At 39.4% G+C, this 27970-nt stretch overlaps 1 long non-coding RNA gene across 2 annotated transcripts; it reads right to left on the bottom strand.

Annotated features, from left to right (window-relative positions):
* Positions 1-2708: 2708 nt before the first annotated feature.
* LOC143862594 (uncharacterized) lies at positions 2709-25279 on the bottom strand. 2 transcript variants are annotated; one of them, XR_013240379.1, is made up of 3 exons: positions 24970-25279; positions 23622-24035; positions 2709-2929 (listed from the first exon to the last, which is right to left on the bottom strand). It is a non-coding gene; the product is annotated as an uncharacterized LOC143862594 (long non-coding RNA). The 2 variants fall into 2 exon arrangements; XR_013240381.1 differs by lacking the exon at positions 2709-2929 and adding an exon at positions 18493-18743.
* Between the last annotated feature and the right edge of the window lie 2691 nt (positions 25280-27970).

Raw genomic sequence — 27970 nt, 5'->3', positions numbered from 1 at the left:
TTAAAGGAGGTCGCTTGTGATATCAAATCATAAAAGATTGACGAGCTAAGAATTAACCAAATTGGAGACAAAAATGTCTTTTTCATTAATTATCCAAAGAGGTACGGAGTGGGCTTCATGGCCGGACTACAAGATAAAGGAAAACAAGACAGCATAAACAAGAGCCTGGCAAGATAGTTCAGGGGTCGATATCATGGACAGTAGGCGCAGTGTCATTATGTAATGTTCCTTTTTATGAACATTGAACAAGTATTACGGATCGGATGGAGGTGCAGGGATTGGGCCGTGTGTGACCGCTTTCTGTGTGTTTTGGCATCATCTGTGGGGCTAGATCGGGTGGAGATGGTCCACTTGTGAGGCCATTGGAGTGGGAGTCTTTGGAGCATTGGTCGGAGAGCCATCTAGAGTCCAAAGGGTCTAAGAGGTGGCCATATTTTGTACTATTTTGCACTATTTCCGCCTGGGGGATTAAATGATATTGGCACCCATGTACGGGTGAGTGGAACTTTTTGGTGGGTTTGGGCCAAGAAATACACGATTATGCAAGGGCCCCTTTGGCCAATCTCTTCATGGTGCTGAAATGATAGTGGCACCCCCCATGTGTTTTCATTCATGGGCAACACTCTCTTGGTTGTGCTCAAAAGAAAGGTGCGGAATTGATAAAGACACCCATATGGTTTGGGGTAGGAGTGATTAGGCTATAAGTAACAAATGGTGAAGGAGAAAAGGGCATGCAATCAAGACATTCAAAGAACTTATCACCTATGCTAGTGAAGCAACCAACTTAGAAGGCAGTGGGTTTTCTAATTGGACGGTGCAGTGAGCACCCCATCTATCCTCCATCCTCCATCCTCCTTGCAGCAGTGTGCCCTTGGAGATCACCCATCTTCCACAACCATTGAAGAGAGCATCCCCTCCTTCGAGCCAAGCTTCCCCAAGACCACATGTTACGTTTCTATTCTCTTCTTTGTAATTGGTGATTAGGAATTTCCCAATCATCCCTCTTATGAGAGCCATAGCTCTATTCTCTTATATAAAGCCATTTTTGGTGGGTTGAGTGACTTGGAATTGCAAAACAGTCCCTATAAATTGGTGCAACGGAAATGTTTGATGAAATGTCTATGTGTGTGGCCTTCCATTTTTGTAGTTAACATGCTTGGTGAGGGTTAAAGGCCCGTCATTTAGATAGAAGAAAAGGGTCATTATACATTAGCCTCATCGCCCACACATTTGCTCCCGACCTCTTGTTCATTGTCACCCAGAGCAGGAGAAGCAATGGCAATTACCTCCTCATCGCCGCCTTCATCTTCGGACATGAAGACGTCATCGATCTCAAACCCAAGATCGTTGTACTTCTCCTCCACTTTCCGCTTCCAGTCTTTGAAGCCCTGCTCGTAGGCAAGGGTACTGAAGTCTTACATAGCAGTCTCGTACTCGCCAGAAGCCTTGAACCGATCAACAGCATCGATTCCGATCTGGATCTCTCGATCCTCCTTTTCCTTCAGCTTGGCCTCGGCCGCTTCAGCTCGTAAAAGGAGAGCAACCATCTTCTCCACATCCCGAACAGTCTTTTCTGCCCCCCCCTGAAGGCCGGCTTAGAGCTTCTTGTTGGCCTCATCCAGGGCCCGGACGTCTCCCTGAAGTTTCTCCTTGGTTGCTTCCAAAGAAGCAACATTGGTGTTGAGGTCAGTAATGGTGTCACCGACCAAAAAGGACTGGTCCATCATTGCACCAACATAAATCATCGCCTGCGCAAGAGGAAAGTCATATAAAGGAAGATACGAGCACAAACAAATCAGCTGAAGAGGGATGAGTTACAACTTACGTTATACATGGAAGAGGCCCGCCCCCGGAGAAGAACGTCCACGGGCTGATGCCTCACCATAGAAACATCTTGGGGAAGACGGGCCTTTGAGACAATCTCATAGGCCACATAGGTGTTCCCGACACCGGTGTCTTTTGACCGGACATTCCAGTCCGGCTGGTAAACATCGTCAAAGTCCTCCGCAACTGGGATTGGAGAAGGTCACGCAATGCCGCCGGATACTTCCCCGCCGAAGTGGGACGCACAGACTCTCTCATTGGTGGAATCTGAACTGGATTCAGCCAATCAGAGCGCGGGGCCGATTTTGCACGACGCAGGGTAGAGGTCGTTACCGGAGATTTTCGCGTCTTCTGCAGAGCTTTCTTTAACACGGCTTGATCAGCAGCATTCATTTCTCCGGGAACGAAAAAGAAAGTGAGAATCATAAAGTAAGGAAGAAAAGAAAACCTTCTAAGGCATAGTTCGGCCTACAAAGACTCACGTTGTTCGGTGGCGGAGCTAACCCCACACCACTTCAACATTCTCTCAACTATAAACTCTCTCTAGTCATTTGACCCTTCATTACAGAGGTCTTTGAAGATCTCCATCTCGGCTGGACTCTAACTGAGGGGGGATATTGAGCTCATCTATGTCCATGTCCCTCTACCTCATACTTAAAGTCCAGTTCGCCCTAAAACGGACGAAGAAGTACTTGTTCTTCCATCCATGTATGGAGGAGGGCATCCCACATATCAGATGTCACGCCTCCAAGCCACACACGTACACATACTTATTCACAACACATGGCATAAGGGTGCAACATCGTCGTACACCTGCAAAGCAAGCTTCATAAGCGTACAAGGCTAGCAAAGCAAATATCAAAACTACCAGCAATAATCTAAATAATCAAATTTAAATGTATTACATTCATCCAATGATCGAATCTCAATTTCTTTCCAAATCTCTCATCTAACCCAATATCCCATAAAATTAAAGTAACAGAATCAAATGACACAGTCTCAATAATCCTAACAATACTCACTGTCTAAAGAATGTAAAGTACAAAAATTAAAAAAATCAGATATCACTTCCGCTCCTCATCGCCGAGTCCACGAGGATCAAACTCTGAAAATGCTAATATAACCACAGTTAGTTGAAAAGCTCAGTACATAATAACGCACTACAAAAGCGGGATCATGCATGCTGCAAAAGAGAGGTTTATAACTGAATAGAAGGATATAAGCCACAAGTGAAATAGTTAACACAAGTTCAATGTTGAGGAGTAAGGTTTACAAAGGCATGGGTCAAAGTGTCACAACAAAAGGAGTCACAATATTCAAAAGATCAAAGACCAACAATGAATAAAGTAGCTACGAGCTACACAAGGCATGGCTAATCACAAGAGCAATAGCTTAGAAGCAAAGTTCATTAAAGATGTCTCATAATGACACAATGAAGGGAGTCACAGGTTCTAAGGGTCACAGAAGGAAAAATCATATATGTACGATAACACCCCGAGATCATCGGCTTAGTCCAAAAAGCAAGTTATTTTCACCCTGTGGATCCCGTCCCGGAGGGGGGTGGCCCCACGAGGGTGATGATTTTTTTGTGATGATGGCGCTTTTGTCCATTGGATTTGAATATGGTTGCTTTTTCCATAAATTTAGGATAAAAATCCTAACTTCACGAGAGAAGCAACTGACCAGAGTCGTCGTCTAGATTAGGGATCTAGGACCCATGATTAACTCTGTTAATTTGGTCTACGTTTTGAGTTCTGGGTAAGTTACCTGGTTACGAAGTCGGAAGGTGTACCGCACGAAGTGTACCGCACCGACCTTGCCTAACTTTTACAAGCCTTAATTATTTAGGTTTAACAAATGGGAAGAATGTGAATCTTTTTAACTTAAATGCATTCTAATTGTTTAGCCGTTCACAGTTTAGACTCATGCGGGCCAGGAGTGCATCATACATGCAACTACATGCCTATGTGCCTATGTGATTGTTTTGAGATTGAAGAGATTTGACTTGTGTTGAATTTGATTAATTGATTTGAGGTGAAGTGACCTACGCTATATGAACCTAGATCTAATGCAATGGACCTAAGTTGCATCTTAGTATTTCTGTGAAGTTTGGATTCCAAGAATTCTATTTTGGGGAACCTAGAGTGATTTCTAAGTTTAGAACCTTAAGCATTTTTAGAATTTATGATCTTGAATTGTGATTTTCCAATTAGGTGAAAATTCTTAGGTTCTTTAAAGCTTTCAAATTCCAAAGAGTTCCAAATTCAAACAAAATAACTAAACATGCAATTTCTGCCAAAGACAAGTAACATGCCATTTTAAAGTAATAAAACATGCAAAGAAACTAAACATGGGAAGCAAAGTAACTAATCATGCAAAATGACCAAACAACTAAACATGCAATCAATGATTTGAGAATGTGAGAAGGGATAGAAAGAGGGATGGAAGAGATGATGAAGGGTGTGAGGGAACGGGAAGGATGGAGAAAGGTGCGACTGAACTCGGGGATGCCAAGTTGCCTACGTACCCCGTGATGGGGATCAAGCCACACGTAGTTCCATTGAAAGGGGTTGGATCTTGAAGATGGAATTGGGATTGGAACTTGGAATTAGGCTCTAAATAAATGGAATCACTTTTATTCAAGGAATTGTATTTGGAGATCCAAGTGACAAGCTTATGAAATTCTGCCAAGTGAGTTGGGTTAGGGTAGAATGGGGTTTGGGTTGAGAATATAGGGGTGCCATTTGGAATAGGGGTGCCACTTGGGTTGGGAATGGGAATGCAACTTGATTGGGAATGTTGGTGCAACTCGGGCAATGTTAAAGGGTGTGGTTTGGTTATGAGTAAGGTTGGCTCAAATTGGGTTCTAGGTTGAGACAAGTTGGGTTCAGGGTTGAGCTTGGGTTGGGTTCGGGATTGGGTTCGGTTCGGGTTCGGGTTGGGTTCGGACTAGGTCCGGGATGGACCGATCGGATTGAGCTGGACCGGGTTGGTCCGGGTTGGCTTGACTCGGGTTGAACCTGGGTCGACTTGGGTTGGCTTGGGCTGATTCGGGTCGACTCGGATTGAGCCCGGGTTAGCTTGGGCTGGACCCGGGTTGACACGGGTTGGGTCAAGTTGACTCGGCTTTTGGACTGGGTTGATGGGTTAGCATGAAACCCATGTGGTCTAGGTTTCATGACCGAGTGGCCATTGTGCTTATGATGGGTTGGGATGAGGTGGAGATGATGGCATGTGGATAGTGGGTTCGGTTGGGTTTCATTGGAAAGTGGTCTTATGGGATATGGATGGGGGGTCTAGGTGATGTATGGTGTATGGGGCTTGGAGAATAGCTTATGATTATGGATAGGTATGTATGGCTTGGGTCAAGGGATGTGGGGCATGACATATGGTGATATGGTGTAATGGCCGAATGCCATAAGGTATGGGTTAGCATAGTAGAATTAAATGGGAAGGGTTCCGTTGGTTATGGGATGATGGGGGGTATGATGGTTATAGCTATGAATGTATAGACTATGGGGATATAGCTATGGGCTATGGAATATGTGAATATGTGAATAGAGGATGAGATCTATGGGAGATGAGGTGTCATATATATAGCCTACTGCTAGTGGGGGTTGGGTTAGCCTAACACTAATGGGGTTTAGGTTAATGCTAGTAGGGTTCGGGGATTGCCGAGTGAGGCATGAGTAGGTGAAGGGATTTGGTTGGAGTGAACCGGTTGGATGAGGCTCGGGTTAAGGCTAGGCCGGGTGGGGGCTGGAGGTTAAACCGAGTTGGGGTTGGGTTGAACCGGGTTGGGGCTGAATCGGGTTGGGCTAGGCTGAACCGGGTTGGGCTAGGCTAAACGGAGTTGGGGTTGGGTTGAATCGAGTTGGGGCTGAACCGGGTTGGGGTCGGGTTGCGGGTCCGAGTTGGGTTGGGTTGAACCGGGTTGGGGCAGGGTTAACTCGGGTTTGGGGTGCGGCTAAGTGGGAAAGGCCCGGGCTGAACCAGATTGGATTGGGTATGGCTCGGGTTGAACCGGGTAGGTTTAATCGGGGTCGAGTCGGGTTAGCTATGGTTAGCTTCATGATTGCATTGGGGTAAGGGCACTACAGTTGGTAGAGAGAGGTTCTATGAGCGGACGAGAGGGAGTTGAGTGATCGGATGGGAGGAGATATGATCGGATTTTGATCTGATTGTCAAGGATACATGATGGGGGTATGGCCCATGAGATGGCATGATGTATGATTGAACTGGATGCTATGGGGATGAGGGTGCATGTGCTGTTGGGTTGAAAATGCACAAGCTTATTAATGTGCACAGTACATGAAAGTCAATATAATGCACTATATGCATATCAAAATGAGATTTAAGACCATTCATGAACAGCACGCAAGTGTGGGTGAATATAAATGCACAGGGTGCATGCGCTTGGCCGTAAATCATTCATACACATTGCGGAAAATGCAATTATGACTATGCACGAGGGGTTTAATTTTCAGGTAAATGCTCACAGTGCATAGGTGTTGGGCAACACGAATGTGTGCACCAGGCACGGTTTGGGTCCAAATGGGTTTTGGGTGTGGGCCCGCATTGCGGGGCTTGGATGGAATGCGGCTTGCTTGCAGGCATGGATGGGAGGGAATTCGGTTGTAGGGTTGGTTGGGTTTAGGACTGACACGCATATCTTTGGTAAACTATGACTGGCCGAAAGGTAAGAATAGGGTTTAAGGTCATGGCTTTTGGAGAGGGGTCTTCTCTTTTGGGTATAGCCAAAGATCACAAGTGGGTTTTTAGGCTAATTTATCATTAGTGGCCGGGATTAAGGAAATTAAAAAAGTAAAAAAGAAATAGGGAGAAAGAAAAAGTAAAATATGCAAGCCATGAATGATGAATTCATTAAAGTGAACTTGGCCTACCTCTTCGTTGTTTGGTGTCGATCCTCGCTTCCAGTGATGACCCCGCAATGGTGATTGGACGAACTTATGAGAGGGGAGAGGGAGTGAAAATCGTTCTTCGTCGGTTCTCTTGGAGTATTCAAATTGTCTAGAGGAGAAGAGAGCATGGGTATTTATAGGTGAGGGAGGAGCTGAGTTGCCATCTTTGGGTTCTAGCGGTGTAGGGTGGAGATTGAGTGATGGAAAAAGGAAGGGGAATGAATGACCAAGATCAAATTTTTCTAGAATATTCTCCCTCTTCTTTGGCATCTTCCATTTTAGCCATGGCCATGTTCAAAATGGCAGTCACTTATGCGGCCAGGATCAAGCACTAAAGATTTAGGAACAATTCAAGGTCCAAGATGATGCCACTTGTCCTTGGAATCTTTGTAGATTTGGAAGCAAATTTCAAGGCAAGAGAAATGTCCAATTTGGTTGCCTTTGTAGAGAATGGCAACGATTTGGATGGTTGCGATTAACTGCAATCTCCATGTGATCGAAAGAACGGGCGAGATCGGGTCTCCAAATATCCTGAAATCTTTGCAAAGATATGGAATAAGATTGGGTGGTTGAGATCAATTGCAATCCTTAGGGGATCAAAAGAATGGATGAGATGATGCCACCAAATCTCCTAGAATCTTTGTCAAAGATTTTCCAAATATTTTGAATGTGAAAATCGAAAAATGCGGTTTTCAGGAGATTTTGAAGTCCGATTTCGATAATTCTTTCGCCGTTGGAATCGTTGATTTTTCCTCTTTCATTTAAGCCCAATATTGCCTTAGAAATACTGATTTTGAAATTTTTGACCAGTGAGGGCCCCCGATCTCCGCCTGTAGATCGTTTTTCCAAAGATCGAGCAAATCAGCAATCTAAACGAGCCAACCGATTCAATCAACTTTGGGTCAACGGTTAAAACCATTAAACAATGATATTGACAATGATTGAGACATCAACAAGTTCTGTTATTAATGATTTAATGGGATGATTTCGACGGATCTTGCTTATCCCGCCTTGATCCGTAACTTTTCACTGGGTTTTTTCTTAATTAAAGTGGCCCAATGTTTAATCCAAATTTGAGATCGACCTTGATTGATATTATTTTGAATAAATGATCACAAATTCTTGGTAAAGAAATATACCCAGGTCAAAAATCAGCCCTCGATCTGACGATTTACGAAAATTGGGTCTGGTCCGAGTTGTGAAGTGACCCTAGCTTATTTTGTCCCGATTGATGATCCGTAAAGTCAGATCGAGATATTAATGCCCTAAAACATGTAAATCTATGATAGAGGGACTCTTACATGGATTTAATACTCTAAAGTCACCAATCAAGGCATTTTTTCAATTTTTCGGATCTAATCATCTTACCACGTACATCTCTTTATCATTTTGGTTTTCAGGAAATTTAAGGATGCATATTTTACCAGTAAAATTTCACGGATCAATATATTAGGTTATTGTTGGTTAAAGTGTAGCAAAATGAGGGTGGCTACACACCCCGACTGCCAACGGGTCCACAAAGCAAGTTATTTTCACCCCGACTGCCACGGGTCCACAAAACGAGTTATTGCTTACACCGATCGTCCAAGGTGTCGGAACTAGTTCCTAGGTTCACATACTTGTCGACAGGGCCAATGTTTATCCTCCATTGGCGGGATCACAGTTCTTATGTTCACATATAGGCTAAAGCCTGTACCCCACTGGTGGGCGTCTTTTCTGAGTTCACATAACCTAAGTCTCTCAATATGTGTTCAAAGTTCACACAGTTCAAAATAAGGTATTCAAAGTTTAAAGTAGGTGTTTCACATTAGTTCCAAAGTGGATCAATACCGTAGAGGATATCTGATAATTTAAAAATTCATACAGCTAAAAAACCTGAAAGGGGTTTCACAAATCCAAATTATTCAATCTGAAATATGTACTAAGTAACAGGGTTCAATAGACTTCATACGGCATTCTAAGATAGTAATTCACATGGGCTTTTCATAAGGTTGTCAATCTAGATGGTCACACAGTGATCAAAGTTCATAAGTGCGAAGGAATCACAAATGGGTTCACAAAGGTTTCATATATTAGGAAAAGCATTCAATACAAGTCTCTTTGCCATAAGATTCAATAGATTTCAAACAATAACAAAATAAGCATGCAAGACCCAAGTCAAGTTTAAAGTTTATCAATGTCTCAAAAGATTCTGAGAGTTTGGGATTCACAATCAACAATGGCATAGTGTTCGAAAGGTAAATCGCAGCACTAAAGTAGTACGAAATTTCGTACCTCAATACCGAACTACTTTCTTTAATTCTTTCCTCGAATGTCAAATACCTAAGTCAAACAGTTCATTCACTTCACACAAGGGCCTAACGGTTAAAGCAAAGCACACAGGTTGGATTGGAAATCCCCAAGAATAATTTATAATTTTCTAGCCGTTGGCAGTCGACTGGGCTCCATTAGTCGACTGGCCAAAGGTTGCTGACTTCTGAAAAACTCTTCTTATGTGTTCCAGTCAATTGGTCTCACCAGTCGACTGTCCTCTCAACTACTGTTTCAACATAAAACACAGTTTTGGACGAGTTAGTTGACTGCCCCTGGAACCCGATTTCACATAACTTCAATATTTCTATGTTTTTCGCCCGAACTCCGAATTGCACGAGGTCGAATCCATTGGAATCGTATAATGAAGAGGAATCCAATGGATCCAATTTCGTGATCCGAATCACTATGATTAATTAATAAAAATTATAAATCCAACTCTAGGTTAAATCCTCGAATATCCGGGTTTCTATGGACAAAATCAGTTGCTCTTGAGTTCTTTGGGGATTCAACATGCAAGGAATCCCTGTGGGACCCGATCCCGCGAGAGGGGAATGGCCCGCGAGCCGCCTCCCTCTCTCTTGGTATCTCGTACCCACGCGATTGGCGTGTGCTTTTTATTATTGATTTTAATTACCCAGCCAAGCAGGCAGCAACCAAGCCATATGGTGCAAACAAACGTGCAACCCAATACCCATAAGGGCAGGGGTAAGTCGCCGAGCCTAGCAAGGTGTGATTTAATTCATCTTTTCCGTGAACTTGTGATCACTAAGGCAATCCGAATTCCACGCAAAAGAGAGTGACAGAGTCGCCACCTAAATGAGGAATCTAGGACCCATAATTGACCAGAAATCTAGACTCGTCACCTGGTTACGAGAATGGAAGGTATGGGGAGTTATCACCACATGCACCATTCCTGCCCGATAATCGGTCTTCAATTCCAAAAGTTAACTCTTTGAATTTCTTTTAAATGGATCATTTAACTCTATATTAATGTGCGAACTACGTGACATGCATCCTAAGATCTAATTTCAATGTATTCCCTAACGTGTATCTTGGTTTTCTTAATTTGTTTGAATTCAATCTAAGTGAATATTCTCCTAAAATGCTAATTTGAGGGAAATCCTACATATTTTAATTAAGAATTTAAAAAAAAACTAATATATAAAACCCCACCATTTGTGGGAGCCGACTCGTGATTGGTATGCCATCAAGCATCCAAGCTGCCTACGTACCCAAGCCTCACTAGGATCAGAGTCGACGTAGTTTGGTGCACCTAAACTAAGCTACTTATGCCTAACTCATCTAGGACACCGATTTAGACTGGATTGACTGTTTCAACAGTTTAAGAGAGATTATTTAGTTCAAGTTGGAGATTTTCTTATCCTAGGACTTAATCTAAGATGCTATATGGTCTTAGCTAAGTGTAAGTTGTACCTCAGACTAATGCAGGTTAACCTACATCCTGGGTAACTAGGTTTGTCCTAGAAAAAAATTGGGTGACTAGTGTAACTAGATCTATGGCACGGTTGCTACCATAGCAAATGGCCGTGATGAGGCTGGACTTCTAACTCTAGGACTCCCTAAAACCTAGGACACAATGTGACATAAGTGTTCCTAAAGAGCCCTAAAGGTTCCTACAATAGGAGACCGTAATCCAACGGCTCCTAAGATGCGGATCGAGTTAATTCGATTTGTTGAACTTAATGATTTTCGATTCTTTGAAAGTTTTCAATTCTTAAGATCTATGGAATACCAAAGGCTCTAGGGCTTGATTAGTTTCGGCCTCGAATCGCAACCATGGATGAAAATCATGCTCTCAACCCTTGTATAATTTAGCACGTAAGTTATAGTATCTTATTGCCTGACATGTTTTTCAGGATTTTCATGGATAATGGACTTCGGAGCAAATATCATACTATAATTTATGCACCCCAATTATGCAGGAGTAATCGCAATTAGTATACAATTGTGGTTGCGATATCAGCAGTTAGACTATCGCGGTATAGCGAATTTACATGGGAGATCTATGAACCCTAAGGTTTCTGTTTCAAAAAAGTTAGGGATTAAATTAATGATGTAAAGTTAAGATTTGTTAGAGGTTTTTACTGACTTTTGTGCTGATTTGCTATTAAATTATGATTTATTAACATTAAGACCAGATTGCTAGGATTACACAGAAACTCTAAGCAAACAAACTCCAAATCAAATGAAACTTTTCCAGTAACAGGAAATAGCTGATTGTGGCTTATTGCAAAAATTTCATAAATTATCATTAAGATTTGATATCAAGTTTCGATTTTTTAAAATTCAAATCAGATTATAGATTAACACAGCAACCTATAGCATATCAATTTCAAATTAATCCAACCTTTCAGAGAATATAGATATAAATGTTTAGAGGTTACTGGGAAAATTTTATGAATTGTCATTAAGATTTGATATCAATTTCTGATTTCTCAAAATTCAAATCAGATTATAGATTAACACAGTAACCTATAACATATCAATTTAAAATGGACTGAAACTCTTACAGTATAAATATAATCAAAACATTAGACTACTGTATGACTTTCATGTATTTTTATTACGATTTGATGCCAATTGGAATTCTCACAAAAATCGAATAAAACCAAAGAATTACTTAAAAAGCAAACCTAATGGTATCCTAAAATCAAATAAGAAATTTCAGTAGATCTATAATAGATTATCAAATTTTCTATCAAAATTTTAAAACTTAAAAATTAAATCTCCTCCATAAAATCGATTTTTAAATAGAAAAGGGGAATTTATTTCCTAGGAATTGAAACTCATTTATTAAAATAAATTACAAAACTATATTAAACCTTTGCAAAACAAATTGAAAATTTTTCTCTAATAATCCAGTAACCTAAGTTACTGGTTTGTAAGGAAATTTTTTTAAAATTTACTAATTTAATACGAAAAAGAATTATGGCACGTAAACAGAAGAATCGATTAAAAAACAATAAAGAAAATATTTTTTTTCAAATTGTATTCCATGAAAACTTCAATTTATAATTGAGCATGAGTTCTGGAAAGTTTGATCAATTTTTAAAATCGTTTGATATTTATTAAAAATAACCCAAAATTAAAAGTAAATTAAAACCGGATTAAAAAAAATCAAAAAATTCCAAAAAATTTATGGTGAACTGGAAATCCAAATGTCAGTTTGACAGTAAACTTTCATGAATTTTGGACTTGATTGGACCCCTTTTTCATTTTATTCTTCAAGAAATAACCCTTTGTTGGGTTAACTTTCGAAAAATAGAACGGAAACCGAGGCGGTCAAACCATGGTCAAAGATCATGATTTCCAGTAGTTTTAGAATTTTTAGAACCCTAAAAAAATTCGGTTTTTGAAAAAGATCCTTTTTTCAAACACTTGCTTTGAAAATTCCATTTAAATCCCTATTGAAAAGAAAAGAAAGAAATTCAAGATTTATGTGGAGGAAAATTAATTTTCGGGCGAAATTTTAGATTTTAAAATCCTATAATATATGTTATAACATACTGGAATTTTAAAAGAAAACTCATATAATTGATGTTTCAAAAAAAAAAAACCCTAGCATGCTTTTCTAATTCACAAAGAAGGGAAATTCTTACCGTCGATCGCGATCCGTGTCTCATGAGTTGGTAATGCGAGATATTCGCTTTATCCAACCCTTTGGTATGATGAAGAAGACCCAAAGAACACCCCAAAGATCCTTGATGTGTGATTTGTTGAAGAAGAAAAGGGAATTCAAGAATCCCTTTTGCGAAGAACCCTTGAGAGAGATGAACACACTTCAAGAGAGAAGAGGTTTTTTTCTCTTTTTTTTCTTCTTGGGAGGAGAGAGAAAAATGACGAATTTGGATTTTTTTTTGGGATCCTTCCTAGGATTGTTTGCTATGATTTTTATACAAAAAAACTAGGGTTAAGAGAGAAATAGTAGTTTCCAATGTGAGAGCTCCATTTTAGGCTTGTTTCCAATTTTCCCCTCTTGCTTTCTTTCTTTCTTCTTTCCAAATTGGATTTGATTCCAATCTTAATTTCTTGTCAATCAAGACATGCTATTCTCATTCCACATTGCTTCTTTGGAAGAAAATATTTTTTAAGCAATCATTCCTCTTTTCCTTCTTTCCTTCTTTTCTTTTTTATTCTTTTTATTTTTCTTTTAACAAATATGATGTCACCATTATGACATCATCAAGATTGGATGCTCAACTCATGTGGGTCAGCCATGTGGGGCGCCCACCATGCTGGTCGACCCATATGGGTGAACCCACATGAGCTCCATCTTTGCGGGCTTTAGCACAATGAGCCATTTCACACGGGTTTCGGGTTTTTCCATTAAAATTGAATAAAATCTTTCTAAATTCAACATTCTATATATGGACCCAACCCATTTGACATTTATGGTGCATCCCTCACACATTATCGGACCATCTTTTTTGGAAAATCACTTTTCGGACCAAAATACCCCTATTTGACTGTTAGACATCTAAATGCGACCAAAATACCCTCATATTGGTTCACCCCTAAAGGAAAAAATTAAAAATGGAAAGTCTTTGTGGTCAAACTTCAAAAATAGAAACTTTTAAAATTGGGTCCTTTCGTTGAGTAATATTAAACAGGATCATTTGGTATCCCCTGAAAATACTCAAAATGCTATCAACACTCAGAATTTCCAAATTAAGCGAAACCCCTGAGAAATTCTAAATTTAGCAGGTTTTCCAAAATTCAAGAAATCATTCATAATCTCTGAGACATATTTTGGGGATCAAAAGAATTACACAGGAAAAGACCAAATTACCCTGAGGTGCTAGAATATGGCGAGACTAGGGAAAATCCTGAGAAATTCCAAAAATAGCAGATTTTTGAAAATTTATGAACAGACTCAAGATTTCTTAGACACAACTTAGAGACCAAATATGAAATGTTGAAAATGTCTAAAATACCCCTGAAGTGCAGGACTAAGAGAAAATCTTGAGAGATCTAAATTTAACAGGTTTCCCAAATCTTACGAAATTACTCCTAATCCATCAGGGTGGTTTTGGATATATGAGAAATGATTGAAATATCCATAAGATGATGACAATGTGCAAGCCTCATGAGTATCTTAAAATAGCAGCTTTTTCAAAATTTGTAAAATCACTCAAGATTTCTCAAATATAACTCCGGGATCAGACAAGACACATCGGGAATGACCAAAATACCCCTGTAGTGTAAAAATGGGCAAAAATGAGGGAAACCTCACAAATTCTAAAAATAACAGATTTTTTCAGTTGGTTGGAAACTTGAATTTTCATCTTCTAGATACCATTGGAACACCCTAAAAACCTTTAAGATCGCGAATCAACTTCAGAATTCCTTCAACGAGACGAAATCTACACTAAAATGCACAGATGCCTAATCCTAGGTGGAATACGGACTCGAAAACTTGACAAACTACCAAATCTTTTGCTTTTTTAAAGCGAAGCAAAATAGGGGTGTCTACAATCCCAAGGAATCCAAGATCTATTATTGAGTTCGCCAAAGATCAAAATCAAAGCCTTAATCGTTTATCTTTACATACCAAATCCTTAGATTAGGGTTCTTTTTATTCATTTAATCATTAAAGATTTCAAATCTTACCTCGGTTCGCGATCTCTCTTCTTGAATCGCGTTCTTCCTCTGTATCTCCTCGAAGAACTCCTCTTAGGGCTGCAAAGATGGTTTAGGGTTTTCTTAATCTCTCATAAAGTTATATTTATAGGCTTTTCTAGAAGCCCTAATTCTAATTAAATTCTTGATGACCGAAATACCCTTGATTACAAGGGGGAACGAATTTTTAAGGAAGGGGGTAAATTCGGGTATTTACATTCTACCCTCCTTTCAAAAAAAATTTCCTCAAAATTTACTCACTAAGTTAGCTTCTTATTCTAAACAATTCTTAAGCTGAGTTGTAACACTCAAGGCGGTATAATTATATACTTGATATTTTTCTTATTCACTTCACACACTGGACAATTTCTAAGAAGGGCCTCTATCATCAGGCCAACACAAGGAATCCTATGGAGAATATGTAATTCTATGCTAGGATTCACACGATATTTACTGACTTTGCTCCACTCACTAATTTAGCTAATTCTGACTTTCAAACGTACAATTTAACGACACACTTATAGGTTTCAAACAATATTTTTATTTTCCTTTCTATGTTCATTAGATTACTGAAGGTAGAATTTAAGATGTGAAGAATGGTTCAATGGTCCAAAACGACGATAACGATCTCTTACGGTTTATCGAATGAAATTTTTAAGCTAGATTTAATACATACGAGATAGATCTCTCTCTAAACACAGAACAGAGGATAAAACTTAAATGGTCATAATACAATAGAATTCAGAGGGTTCTAGCATAAGGCATAGATCAAATATCAAAGTCCACATGGTCAAAATTTAGTAAGACATAAGGGGTTCGAACGTGCATCACAAGTCGATTATCAAAGTTCAGTTTTTCACATTCTGATAGGATTCGAAAGGGTTTAGGTACTGAACATGGACCACTTAACTATTCTAAATGTCACACATGCATATTCTAATGGATTCAAAGGGTCAAGTCTCACTACTAAGTTCAAATATATTAGACAGTTTCTTTCGATTACAAATAAACAAATTGTTCTCCTCTTTCTTTCTTTATATATATATATATATATATATATATATATATATATTTATATATGAGGAAAGTGTTGGTGAGTTTAAGCTCACCAAACTTATGGTGAGCTTAAGCGCCCAATCACATTGGGGCCTACTTTGTTAGGATGATACAAAGCATTCATTTGAAAGGCCCTTACATAGATGGGGTGTGTACCAAAAATCAGCTCTCAATAGGATCATCCTAACCCATCCATTTGTGGAGGTCAAAATGGACAGACATTATTTGTCCACAAATCTGCCCATTTTTGTCCTCCACAAATGGAGGCGTTAGGATGATCCTATGGAGCTGATTTTTGGTACACACCCTATCTATGATAGGGCCTTGCAAATGAATGGTTTGGATCACCACAGAAAATGTGGGACCCATGTGATTGGGGCGCTTAAGCTCACCATAAGTTTGGTGAGCTTAAGCTCACCAACACTTTCCTCTTTATATATATATATATATATATATATATATATATATATATATATATATATATATATATATATATATATATATATATATATATAGCTTTGAGATTTTAAAATCTTAGGTTAAAAGACTTTGCCAAACTAGTTCAATACTGAATTCTTTTATTTCAAAGTTTTTCATACCTCAAAATCTTCTATTCTCAAACTAAGATGAGATGATTATTTAAGGGCGGAACAAATGTCTTATTACAATAACTTAAACCTTGAGAACACATATAAAAGTACAAATTCTTAGCTGTTCTAATAAGAGATAGAGGTTAAGGCAAAACTTAGAGTCCAATTCAAATCACAACTACAGACACAATCTATAAAGTTGCTCCAGTATTTTTTTTTTAGTTTTCAAAATGTCAGATTGTGGGGTTTTTGCTGACCCTGTTCAAAGCTAAATTGATTTATCCTGGGGCTTTTCTTTTCTCAAAATTTTCGATGATAAACAGAGACGAGATAGTCACCTAAGAGGTATAATGATGGGCACACTACGGTAACTTACACTAGAGTTCAAATCCAAAACACATGTTCTTTTTAGATTTACCAGAGTACTAATTTATCTTGTCAATTAACGATTTGAGGTTGAAACAAAGTTTAGGGTAAGATTCATCTTACAATAACACACATAATATCAGATGGAATTAATATTAACTGGATTCGGTTTCTCTAATTTCAATGGCAATTTTTTTTTACGGAACTTATTCAGATGACACAGTAATAATCTTTCATCTTATTCAATTAAAAAGATTTATCGAAAAGCAATCGAAAATTTACCACGTTTAGTAGGAAAATGTACGGAAAGATATAAAATTCTTATCGGATCGGTGATGAACAATTAACCATATCTTAGCGAGGATGCGCTCAAGGTAGGGCAAATCAATCAGATTCCCAATCAAAGAGGATTACAAGATGAATAAGGTGTATATTTGTGATTCGAAGAAATCATAGAGCAAAATCAAATGGTGCCTGTCACTAAGAAAGTCAAATCCCTAACTCAGTCTCATTCTCTAACTTTGTCGTAGAACACTTGAACCAATCATATCTTTTCACACCAATAAGCTGAATCACAAATTCAACTAAGGGCTCCTAGTGCACACAACTCCACACCATCTCATACCAGTGTGGTTAACTTATATACTAAACCAAATGCCCCTAGTCCAAATGATCTAACTATATTTAATATCTCATATCAAATTGAGCACTCTAGATACATACAAACTCACCATGGCAAAACATTGCGTTGCACAAAACCTTTCTCTAGAAGTTCTTTTAACTGTTCTTTCAATTTCCTCATTTTCACATGAGCCATCAGATACGGGGCCTTAGAAATTGGTGTCGTAAGTGGTGCCAAATTCATAGTAAACTCCACCTCTCTATCTAGGGGAAGATCCGGAAGGTCTTCAAGAAAAAATATTTACAAATTCATTGACCACATGGATATCTTCAACTCTTACACCATTACTCTCAACTTCCACTACTTATGCTAGAAAGGCTTCACAGCCTTGTCTAAGCAAACGACATGCCTGCATGGCAGATAGAATCACAGGGGTAGAGCGAGCTCCACTCCCTTCAAAACAGAATCTTTACCCTCCAGGAATTTCAAAGTTCATTATTTTCTTATTGCAGTACACAAGGACATGATGGGCTGACAACCAATCCATGCCCAGAATCACATCAAAATCATAAAGGTCTAAAAGTATTAAGTCTGCCACTAACTCCCTATCACAAATCCTGATAGGACACATCTTGCTGACACTATTGGCTACAAGGTCACATCCTACAACTCCTCGTCTAGCCATTCTACAATTCCATAAAACAGTCATTTAGTCATTTGTCATATGTTTCACAATTCATAAATATTCATACTATATAGCAAAATACCCCATTCAGCTATTATCTATCACTTGAGTTTCTTACGATTCTTACCCAATTACAAACTCGCATGCTTCCCAAGCGTCCCCAGGTGCATTTAAATTTATAATTGGGCCCTGGTCACGCGACTGACTTACGTGTTGTCAGGCGTCCCTGGAACATACAAATCTTTCAAGCGCTTCCTAAATTGCTCCTTGCCTAAATCCCCAAATCTCACAATCAAAGTCCTTTGTTCAAATATTCTACCTAGGACCTAAAGCCTAGGCTTTAATACCACTTTTCTGTCACCCAAGCCACACACATACACATACACATACCTATTCACAACACAAGGCTTAAGGGTGCGACAGTGTCGTACACCTGCAAAGCAAGCTTCACAAGCGCACAAGGCTAGCAAAGTAAATATCAAAACCACCTGCAATAATCTAAATAATCAAATTTAAATGTCTTACATTCATCCAATGATCAAATCTCAATTTCTTTCCAAATCTCTCATCTAACCCAATATCTCATAAAATCAAAGTAACAGAATCAAATGACACAGTCTCAATAATCCTAACAATACTCACTGTCTAAAGACTGTAAAGTATAAAAATAAAAAAAATCAGATATCACTTCCGCTCCTCATCGCCGAGTCCATGAGGATCAAACTCTGAAAATGTTAATATAACCACAGTCAGCTGAAAAGCTCAGTACATGATAACGCACTACAAAAGCGGGATCATGCATGCTACAAAAGAGAGGTTCATAACTGAATAGAAGGATATAAGCCACAAGTGAAATAGTTAACACAAGTTCAATGTTGAGGAGTAAGGTTCACAAAGGCATAGGTCAAAGTGTCATAACAAAAGGAGTCACAATATTCAAAAGATCAAAGACCAATAATGAATGAAGTAGGTACGAGCTACACAAGGCATCGCTAATCACAAGAGCAATAGCTTAGAAGCAAAGTTCATAAAAGATGTCTCATAATGTCACAACGAAGGGAGTCACAGGTTCTAAGGGCTACAGAAGGGAAAATCATATAGGTATGATAACACCCTAAGATCATCGACTTAGTCCAAAAAGTAAGTTATTTTCACCCCGACTGCCAACGGGTCCACAAAGCGAGTTATTGATTACACCGACCACCCACGGTGAAGGAACTAGTTCCTAGGTTCACATACCTGTCGACAGGGCTAACGTTTATCCCCCATTGGCGGGATCACAGTTCTTATGTTCACATATATGCTAAAGCCTATACCCCACTACTGGGGGTCTTTTCTAAGTTTACATAACCTAAGCCTCTCAATAGATATTCAAAGTTCACACAGTTCAAAAGAAGGTATTCAAAGTTTAAAGTGGGTGTTTCACATTAGTTCCAAAGTGGATTCATATCGTAGAGGATATCTGATAATTTAAAGATTCATACAGCTAGAAAAACTGAAAGGGGTTTCACAAATCCAAATTATTCAATCTGAAATGTGTACTAAGTAACAAGGTTCAATAGAGTTCATACAACATTCTAAGATAGTAATTCACATGGGCTTTTCATAAGCTTGTCAATCTTGATGGTCACATAGTGGTCAAAGTTCATAAGTATGAAGGAATCACAAATGGGTTCACAAAGGTTTCATATATTGGGAAAAGCATTCAATATAAGTCTCTTTGCCACAAGATTCAATAGATTTCAAACAATAATAGAATTAGCATGCAAGACCCAAGTCAAGTCTAAAGTTTATCAATGGCTCAAAAGATTATGAGAGTTTGGGATTCACAATCAACAATGGCATAGTGTTCGAAAGGTAAATCGCAGCACTAAAGTAGTACGAAATTACATACCTCAATACCGAACTACTTTCTTTAATTCTCTTCCTCGAATGTCAAATACCTAATTCAAACAGTTCATTCGCATCACACAAGGGCCTAACGGTTAAAGCAAAGCACACAGGTTGGATTGGAAATCCCCAAGAATAATTTACAATTTTCTAGCAGTTGGCAGTCGACTGGGCTCCACCAGTTGGCTGGCCAAAGGTTTGTGACTTCTAAAAAAACTCTTCTTATGCATTCCAGTCGACTGGTCTCACCAATCGACTGCCCCTCAACTACTATTTCAACATAAAACACAGTTTTGGGAGAGCCAGTCGACTGGTCGAACCAGTCAACTGCCCCTGGAACCCGATTTCATATAACTTCAATATTTCTATGTTTTTCGCCCGAACTCCAAATTGCGCGAGGTCGAATCCATCGGAATCGTATAATCAAGAGGAGTCCAATGGATCCAATTTCTCGATATGAATCACTATGATTAATTACTAAAAATTATATAAATCCAACTCTAGGTTAAATCCTCGAATATCGGGGTTCCTATGGACAAAATCAATTGGTCTTGAGTTCTTTGGGGATTCAACACGAAACGAATCCCAAGGAATCCAAGATCTATTATTGAGTTCGCCAAAGATCAAAATCAAAGCCTTAATTGTTTTTCTTTACATACAAAATCCTTAGATTGGGGTTCTTTTTAATCATTTAATCATTAAAGATTTCAAATCTTACCTCGGTTCACAATCTGTCTTCTTGAACCGCGTTCTTCCTCTCTATCTCCTTGAAGAACTCCTCTTAGGGCTGCAAAGATGGTTTAGGATTTTCTTAATCTCTCTTAAAGTTATATTTATAGGTTTTTCTAGAAGGCCTAATTCTAATTAAATTCTTGATGACCGAAATACCCTTGATTACAAGGGGTAACGAATTTTAAAGGAAGGGGGTAAATTCGGGTATTTACATCAGCCCTACGCCGACCCTCTAACTAAAATACATCCAACCGTGCTCTTTGTGTCGCTTCAAAGAAAGACAACGATAGAACAGAGTAAGGGTGGGCTCCTGACCTCTCCATTTCATGATAAAATGAAACCTTTGAGCACCTGCCAGAAGTTCGGCACCACTTGGGTCGGGGCAAGGCTATAATAAGACAAGACCTCAGCAATAAACAGGCGGACGGGAAATCTAAAACCACCCTTCATGGTCTCTACATATACACAAGCATTGGGCAAACAAGTGCATGCCCGCTCACCAGACCGAGGCAGCCTCAACTGAAACTCTGGAGAAATAAAGTATTCCTCCCTAATAGAGTAGAGGTCACTCAGCTTTAAAGTGCTATGCTCCTCCTCGGCTATGACCCTCTTTGACTCGGGGGCACTCGGGGGCATTCACTATGGCTTCGGCCCTTGTCATATTGGGACCTTCGCGTTCGTCCCGTACTACTGCCAAGTCCAAAGGACCGGCCCTAACCTCCTCGGTGATCCGCCCACTAGAAGGCGGAGCAGACTCTAGATCGGTGGACATTACGAAAAGAAAAGAGTGTCAACAAAAACAAGTACGGTGACGATAAAAAATGAAGAATACCTACTCGAAAAGGAAAGAAAAAAGGGTTTTGATTCTAAGAAACAGAAAGGAAGCCGAACTCCAAGAGAGACTCCTCTAAGAAAAACTCTGAGATAGAAATGGGTAAAACGTGAAAGATGAGGATTTACCAAGGCCTTATATAACCATGGAACAGAGATCGAGGCCATGAACACGTCCTTTCAATTCCGCAAATGAGCGCTCACCACGTGTCACCCATCATTGCTGGTCTGTGAACCGCCACACCTCAACTCTCATCACCATTAATGCCCTCGAAAAACTCGCTACCCTTGACGGAGCGACGGTTGGAGGACGTCCAAAATGAGATTGTTCGAAAAACCAGCCGAACTCCATATTTTGCAACTTTTAAAGGATTCTTAAAAATCCTAAGTTGTAGTTCGTCCAGAAGGAGATCGTCCAAAAGAAGCGCTGATCTCTTCTGAAAGCAACGGTTGGATGACGTCCAAATATAGATTTCGTCCGAAAATCCAACCGAACTCCATAGTTTGCAACGTTTAAAGGATTCTCAAAAAATCCTAAATTGTAGTTCATCCAGAAGGAGATCGTCCAAAAGAAGTGCCGATCTCTTCTCAAAGCATCGATTGAAGGACGCCCAAATATAGAGTTCATCCGAAAATCCAACCGAACACCATATTTTGCAACTTTTAAAGGATTCTTAAAAATCATAAGTTATAGTTCGTCCAGAAGGAGATCTTCCAAAAGAATAGCCGATCTCTTTTCAAAGCAACGGTTGGAGGACGCCCAAATATAGAGTTTGTCCGAAAATCCTACCAAACTCCATATTTTGCAACGATTAAAGGATTCTTAAAAATCCTAAGTTGCAGTTCGTCCAGAAGGAGATCGTCCAAAAGAAGTGCCGATCTCTTCTCAAAGCAACGGTTGTAGGACACCCAAATATAGAGTTCGTTTGAAAATCCAACCGAACTCCATATTTTGAAACGTTTAAAGGATTCTTAAAAATCCAAAGTTGTAGTTCGTCCGAAAAGAGATCGTTCGAATGAAGCACCGATCTCCTCACAAAGCAGCAGTTGGAGGACGTCGAATATAGAGATCGTCCGAAAAACCAACCAAGCTCCATATTTTGCAATGTTAAAAGGATTCTTAAAAATCCTAAGTTGTCTAAAAGAGTTCGGTCAAAAGAGATCGTCCAAAATCTTAGCAGATCTCCTCGACACACAGATAGCAAGACTGATTAAAAGAATTCGGCTAAAAGAGTTCGGTCAAAAGAGATCGTCCAAAATCTTGGCCAATCTCCTCGACACAGATAGCTGGACTAATTAAAAGAATTCGGCTAAAAGAGTTGGGTCAAAAGAGATCTTCCAAAATCTTAGCTGATCTCCTCGACACATATGGCAGGACTGATTAAAAGAATTCGACCGAAAGAGTTTGGCCACAAGAGTTCAGCTACAATTGTTCGGCCAAAGGAGGTCGACCAATACCTCAAAAAAAAAAAAAAAAACTACACTCCCCTAGACCTCAAAATTGCCTAAAGGAGTGGGGGGCAACTGATAGGGGATAAAAATAATTGGCCAATCGAGAAGCTCCACGTGTCAAAGGGCCCTCAAATGCCAAAAGGGTAATAAAGTTATCCCCCTCAGTCAACAAAAGGCCCCGCAAGAAGCGGTATTTACGGCTCATTGCCATTCTCTTAAGGGCAATATCGTAATCATACCACAAGGGAAATTACGGATTAGCCTTAACACACGCAACCACTATAAATAGGGGTAAGATCCAAAAGGTAAAGGACACGATTCCCAAAATCTTACTATTTCAAGTTGAGTTTCCTTATCTGTTGCGATTACTGACTTAAGCATCGGAGGGCCTTCCTGGAAAAACCCCTCCGGGTTGGTCTTCTAACCGTTCTTTCGTGTGTGTAGGACGAAAGCAAGGACAAACCAAGGCCGTTCATTCATTGCTCACCTCCAACTCAGTCATTAACAGATTTTGACCGCAACACTCCCTAAGGACAAATGTATGTTAAATAACAAATATATCTCACATATTCAATTTAAATAATACCCAAGAATGTCATGAATTGAAACTTTTATTAATAAATAAGCAAAGTGCACTGGTTTTTAGGGCACTAACTTTAAAACTACCAACAGTGGCCTTGCGTGCTTGTTGGTTTTACCTTGGATGCATTTGGCGCCTTGAAAGTCCTCAGTTACGAGGCTTGAAATATAGTTTCTTCCACACCATGCATCACTGCTTTCCTCTGATGAGAAAGCTGAATGATGGAGAGAGATTAATTGAGAGGGATGGAGATAGAGAGAGAAGACTAATAAAGTCAACAAGACAACACCATTTGTAGATGCTCAAACCAGCATACTATGAGAAGACACTAGGATGTGCTCCTCAAATTCATGCTTTATTTCATGACTATACTGTACATACATACGTGAATCCGTAGAAATACTACGGTTTCAGTTGTGGGGCTTGGCATCCGTTTCGATACCGGGAATAGCCCCGCAGCACCGCGTACAATTCACAGTACAGCAACGTGGGCAATTTGCTCGACGCTTGTTATACTCGAGTCCATCTGTTTCTGAAAACAGAAGAGGGTTACATATACCCAAAGACAAACAAATGATATTTTAGATTGAATATAAAATGACCAAAATGCACTTGATTGTTACGTAAACAACTAAACACTGAATCTACCTAAACAGGAGAAATTATATGGTGTAAGCCCTTGTAGTCCCGTATTTTTCTGAAAGTGTTGTACGGCCTGCATCATAGGATGATCCAAACCATCCATTTGATGGACCACAATGTAAATAGGTTGTGTCCAAAAAAATATTTCCAAAAGATGATCATAGCCGTTTGATCTATACTAAGAAATGAGTATTATGGAAATTTCTATAGATGGGAGGGTTGAAGGATATTTTCACCCCTGTGCAGTACGCATTCGCCCCTTATAACGTTAGGGGTGGGCAACTTAAATTTTGACGTCAAATCATGTTAAAAGGGAGCGAATGTGTACTACAGTGGGGTGAAAATATCATCTCCCGGGTTGAAATCATCATGCCAAAATTTTTTTTGGGAACAACCGATTTACGTTATGTCCCAATAAATGGACGGTTTGGATCATCCTATGGTGCAGGCCGTACACTACTTCAGAAAAATATGGACTATAAGGCCTTGCACGATATATATAAAATCTCAATGGTTGGAGAAATTACATGGTGTAAGCGCTTATAGTCCTGTATTTTGAGAAGAATACGAACAGAAGGTTACAAATTAACAATGGATGCAAATATAAATCTGCTCTCCAAGTAATTTAGTCGACAAATTTGTAAATCTATGAAGACACAGTTACTTCATGTGCCCAACTTTTTGTGTTTCTCTAAAATGTGGCGACTGTTTTTAATTTTGTAAAGGGAAAAAGAAGTAACTTCTATTTTCATGTATGTGAGAGCAAAACAAAGATAAAGATCTCAAAAAAGTGGGAAAGCGAGATTAAGGAGTGTAAATCTAACCTTTTTTACTGTTGTAGTTCCCTCAGCTGGTTCTCTTGCTGCCATCTCGGAGGAGATGAGCATAAAAGCAGCCATGAAAATACCCAAAACGAAAATAGTCTTAGAAGCCATTTTCTTACAATCAACTATAAGAAAGTGGAGAAGGATGCCTAGTGCAATACCCCCTTTACTGCTACTTATAGTGATGAAAGAGGGAGATGTGACTAGGGCAGAGGCCATGTCTGGGGAGCGTCCAATAAATGAATAATACTGTAAGCACATGGCTTACTGCTACTTATAGTGATGAGAGAGGGAGATGTGACTAGGGCAGTGGCCATGTCCAATAAATGAATAATACTGTAAGCACATTGCTTACTGCTACTTATAGTGATGAGAGAGGGAGATGTGACAAGGGCAGTGGCTATGTCTGGGGAGCGTCCAATAAATGAATAATACTGTAAGCACATGGTTTTTAAAAAAACCACTCTTTGTAAGCACATGGTTTTTTAAAAAAAACCACTCTTTAAAACAAAGCAAAATACCCATGATTTTTTCAATATTTACAACCCATGCCCCATTCTCTTTTAAGTATGTAAAAGTCCAAAAACACCTTTCAATTTACATTTCCATGCCATCGAGCACTTAAAAACAAGATTTCCATCTTCTTCTCCCCCAAAATGGAAAACCAGCCCTCAACTATCCCATTTCTCCACCCAAATCTCCCATAAATGGCCGAATCCACTCGAGAATCCAAGAATTGCGCCCTAGACATCCTATTCCAACAAAGAAATCCGATTTCCCTCTTTAAAAACTTTCCCTAAACACCCAAATCTCTTTCAAATCCCTAATTTATACCCAAATCTTCTAATCACCCTACCAAATGTCTTTTAAACAACCCATTTAACACTGATTTCGTTCAAAAATTTAGCCCAAAATCCAATCAAATCAGATTTCGAAAGCCCTAATTGATACCCTAAAAATAGCATTTTTTGTCCTCTTTTCACATATAAATAGACCCATCTACAACCCACTAAAGGACGAAAAATACAAGGCACAAAGCATCCACAAGCTTTCAAAATTCTCAAACTCTCTCTCTCAAGCTCTCTCTTTCTTCATCATCTGCAATTTTCCCTTTAAGCCTTCATATTTTTTTCAATTTTCTCTTTACTTTCACTGTTTTTTTTATCACACGGGCAGCAGTTTGGACGCCGGTCCAACGGTCTTCAAACATTCCTATACGACGTTCCCTCCGATTTCTTCTCAGCCCAGACACTCGTGCATACTTTGACGGCCATCTCTTCAAACAGGGAAGCCGTTAATCTATTTATTTCATTAAACATTGCATAATCTCGGAGTATTAATATTTGTCCATTTCACACAATACCTCGCATCATTTGCTCAGTTTATATTGATAATAACAGTTCCTTACAATTTGATCATTCTATACTTGATTGTCTCACAATTTGCTTTAAAAGATTTTCAGCCCAGGGCATTTACAGATTCATGGCTCAACCTCCGCTTTGCATGTTAAAGCATCCGACGAGCCATCTCGTGCCATGGTATTTCGACCTGCTACTTGTCGGACCCGGTTCATAAGAACAGTTCTTTGAAGCTCATTGTAATTTAGCTCCTTAGGTCTTGCGCCGAACATTGTAATGGAATTCTACACTGCTTAAAAAAAAAAAATTGCTCTGCCATTGTACATCGATCTCGCATCTCGCCGAACAAGCAAAGCTCGCCACAACAGGTTGGTACCCCGACTCCTAATCCTTAGATCCCAATCCAAACCGTTAGACCCTCATTCAAGCCTTAAAATCCTCTTTAATTAGACTTGAATTTAAACTTCAAATTTTGAATTTTTATAGTTTTCATTTGGCACGCCCGAATTCCTCCCTCCGCCTATTCATTAGGATTCCCATACACTTAATCAACTACACAAAGATCTTTCTTTCCGTGTATGCCCAAAGCAACCCTTGTAAAACATAAACCCAAATACAAAAGCATAAACGAAATTACTATGTCTAACCAATTCATTATGCCTGAAACCCTAGCTGAAATTTCTACCGTCCACAACTTGGCACCAAACACTTCGCTTGTTAACATCAATGAGTTCCCTCCACCCACACATGAACAAAACTTGGAAGAGGCCATCGCGACATTAAACCAACGCCTTGCTGCTCTTGCCGCTGAAAACATTGAACTTCATAACCACATTAAAACAATTACCCATGTAGCACCGACTCAATCCCAACATAACTCCCCTCAATCACCCCCTTGCCCGCTTCCCTCTACAAACATTTCACCACAAACCCTTCCTACTCAAAACTCCAATCCTCCAAACTTGCCTCAACCTCAAACCATACACTCACCACCTATCCAAACCTCTCCACAAGACAACCTAAGACAAACTATACAAGCAATTTTGGCCAAACAATTCGCTAGCCAAGAAAATCACTCAATCACCCTACAAGAGTTATGCTCGCTTCCATACCCTGACTACATATCCTCTGTTCCCTTTCCACCTAACTTCACCATTCCCCAGTTCACACTTTACAATGGGACGGGTAAACCTCGTGCCCACATCAAATCTTTTATCTTCAAGTGTGTCAACATACAATAAAATGAAGCCTTATTAATGCAACTCTTCCCTCAAAGCCTAACTGGATTAGACTTCACTTGGTTTTTCCAAATTCCAAGCCAATCTATTACCTCCTTTTTTGCATCTTTCTCGCGCCTTTATCTAACACTTCTCATATAACTTGGATACCGAGATATCCCTCGATGACCTCACAATCATGACACAAAAACACATTGAAACTTTTACCCAATTTTACAATCGTTGGAAAACGTTAGCTAGTCAACTACCCGGAAATCATCCTGAACCTTTCATGGTCTCCACATTCCTTCGTGCCCTTGCACCGGAAATGAGATTCCAATTATCTGCCTTGTGTCTCACCTCATTTGACAAAGTAATCCAACATGGAATAGCCATTCAACGAGCCTTCGAAGCTAGTGGAACTTT

Source organism: Tasmannia lanceolata, unplaced genomic scaffold, assembly GCF_043159265.1.
Source record: "Tasmannia lanceolata isolate RefF3 unplaced genomic scaffold, GAP_Taslan_0.1 ptg000003l, whole genome shotgun sequence".
In the NCBI taxonomy this organism is placed as follows: Eukaryota; Viridiplantae; Streptophyta; class Magnoliopsida; order Canellales; family Winteraceae; genus Tasmannia; species Tasmannia lanceolata.
Note: the sequence above shows the minus strand (reverse complement) of the source record. Positions and strands in the feature narration are given on the sequence as shown.